This window comes from Rhagoletis pomonella, unplaced genomic scaffold (genome assembly GCF_013731165.1).
Source record: "Rhagoletis pomonella isolate Grant_MI unplaced genomic scaffold, Rhpom_1.0 Rhpom_scaffold_00007, whole genome shotgun sequence".
NCBI lineage: Eukaryota > Metazoa > Arthropoda > Insecta > Diptera > Tephritidae > Rhagoletis > Rhagoletis pomonella.
This window is the reverse complement of record NW_023458561.1, coordinates 34121082-34124029: the sequence shown is the minus strand read 5'-3', so window position 1 is coordinate 34124029 and position 2948 is coordinate 34121082. Positions and strand designations below refer to the sequence as shown.

General features: G+C 31.0%; 1 protein-coding gene across 1 annotated transcript in view; it reads right to left on the bottom strand.

Moving 5' to 3' along the window:
* Positions 1-2948, bottom strand: part of LOC118742656 (general transcriptional corepressor trfA-like) — a gene marked incomplete at its 3' end in the record, with an annotated part of 95758 nt that overhangs the window by 1685 nt on the left and 91125 nt on the right.

Below are 2948 nucleotides of genomic sequence, written 5' to 3'. Positions count from 1 at the left end.
TCAAAAGCAACTGTACAACACCTATCGGACAGATAGGAATTAATCCACTGTACTTATCTTTTTCTTAAAACTTCCACCGGAGGGCCCAACATTGAAAATTTTGACATTTTCGTCGGAATCTATAGACTTTATCATTCCTTCGGAAATATTATCAAAAAATTCAACCCAATTAAAAGTTAATACGTAGATTTTCCAAATCCATTTATTAGCTCGGGATGTAACTATGTAATATTGATGCGCCTAAAAGATGCAGCGATTTCTATTCTCAAGTTACATACCTGATGACAGCACGAATGGCAATTATAATAGGGAGGTTTTAGTTTTTTAAACTATAATATTTTTTTTTTTATATATTAATTTTGAATATAACTGCTTAGAACAAAAAATATTATGATTTTTTTCAGTCCCGCAAATCCTGCGGATCATATGTAATTTTTTTTGCTATATTCAAACACACATAGTTATTGGTCCAAAGTGTGCTTTGGTGGCTCTTTGTTTGTCAGCTAAATACCACACAAATTGAATTTGGTATCAGAGAAAATCCATTTAGTACTCAATGTTCGTAGCTTAAGTTACGCATTGAAAATGCTTTTAACTGTACGGGCACTAAGAGAGTGGTTCCATCTAAATACGTATGTACGTAAGGAAGTACATATGTAATAAGTACGTACGTATGTATGCGTAACTTGTGTGGGGTTGTGCATGCAAGGAATGCATATATGTACATATGTATTTACATGCATATCCGTACACACAACACACAACATAAACGGGGACACAACATTTTAAAAAGTTTTCGCTATTTTTCTTTTGTTTATTTAAATTGTATTACTCTTTATGAATCGTTACCTAATAGTAACTATTTCAAAATTTGTACAAAAATTAGAAAAAGTCGACTAATTTCCACAAAAAAAATAATGCCAAAACTTATTAGTAAGTCCCGGTTACTTTAAACATACTATTGATTATATTAAAATTGAAACTGCATACTCAAAATATCAAAAAACTCGAATTAAGCAGTTTGAAATCTTGATGACACTTTTTCGAATTTTGCAAATTTTTTACAAAGTTTGAAATTCGAAATTACGTGGTTTTTGTTAGATACGAGCAATACTTTCGTAAGTGATAATAAACATAAAATTAACAACAGAAAAGCTTGTTAAAATGTCGCGTACCTATTTGTATTTGCGCCACTGTATATATGTAGAAATGTATGCACATTATGGCGGTCCAAAAAAGGTAAACTCGGAATTTTAATGCCCTCATCCCTAGGATTGCTCTATATCCAGAAACTTATACCAGTTTTTTTTTTGTTTTATTTGGAAATTAAACAATATTTAGAGGTCGCTCAAAGCGCTCAAAGTTTTCCATGTATTTTCTGTGGGAAATAAAATTTAAAATAAATGGCTCGGAGTCTTGTTTCTTTCGATAAAGGTATACGTAAATAACATGTTTTTCACAGTTAACAAGTTTTTTATTCATCTCCTTCATAATGCATGCAGTCGAAGCATGCAAGTCTCCTGAAGGGAAATATTCATTTTCAAGAATTCTATATCATTTCCACGAAAACGTGTTTTTTCTCAGCGCTTTGAGTGACATTAAAATATTTTTCGATTTCCAAATAAAACAACTGGGTTATATTTTTTCGACACAGAACAATCTAATTGTGAAGCAATAAAATTCCGACTTTACTGTTTCACATGTAATTTTGGACCACCCTGAATTGCGACAAACACTGCATAAATGATTGTATTTGTTGTCATGCTGACATTTTATAAGAAGATAAATTATAACTTCGACTAGCTTTTAGCTGTAGTAGCATGAAATATGGTCACAAAATGATGACTTAATGCTTTAAACTATTTAGAAAATTAAGGAGATTAAAAGTTTTGATTTTTCGGAGAGCATGTGTTAGTCAAAACAGAGTAATCGTTGGAATTAAAACGTCATTGGGGATAGTAGTAGTGGCAAGGATAAGAGATTTTTTTGATATTAAAATTAATACTTACATACATATGTATTGTATGTATATAATTAAAAGGTTTTGAAAATAAATAAACACGTGCTTTGTACAGAAGCGTTGTCGTGGGGTAGAAAATAAAAGCGAGTTTAATCAAAAAGACAAGCGGAAAGCTATTTATGGCAAGAATGCCTGGCATGAGCCTAATAAGAGCCGCATGTAGGTTTTCTAAGTGTACGAAGAGTCACGAAACATAATAAAAATACTAAAGTAATAAGTCAACGTTTAGGCTTCCTTTGTATAAATTCGTATTTTATTATTGCGTTATTTATTGATAAACAAGTTTTCATGAAAACATGTATGGCAAAAAAAAATCAATTAAATTAGATTTGCCACTTGATTTTACTTTACACTCGAAGTAAAACTTCATATGTAAAAATTCAAATTACATTACCATTTGCATGTTGAAGCTTACGGCAAAGAGTTCACGTGTTCGAATATATGGATGTAATTATAGTATTTTACGTACCGGTTTCAATCAAATTGTTATATTTTATTAAATACAAACAAAAAGTTAGGGAGCAATGCTGATTTATCAAAATTTTTGGGATAGTTCTCAAAGGAACTTATTTAGGATATTATTAAGAATTAAATGGACTATAGTCTGCAAAAAGAAATTACAAGCAAATTTAGAGAGATATGAAAGATAAATGGAATTGTGTACCGTACTCGCGTTAGAGGTAGTGTTTTCACATTTTTTTTTTTTAATTCCAGAGGCACTACTTTTTATTTAAGTCTGTTTAAGGCAGAGGTTCCCAGACTTTTTTTCTCGTAGACTCCTTTCAAAAATTTTCGGGTTTCGGTGGACTCCCTGCCGGTACATTTCTAAATATTCCCAAAGCTCGTAAAAAAATTAAATGTGAAAATGTGAAAATTAGATCGCGGGTGAATTCAAAAACTAAAATCAGAGTGGCCAAAATAAAAGTAA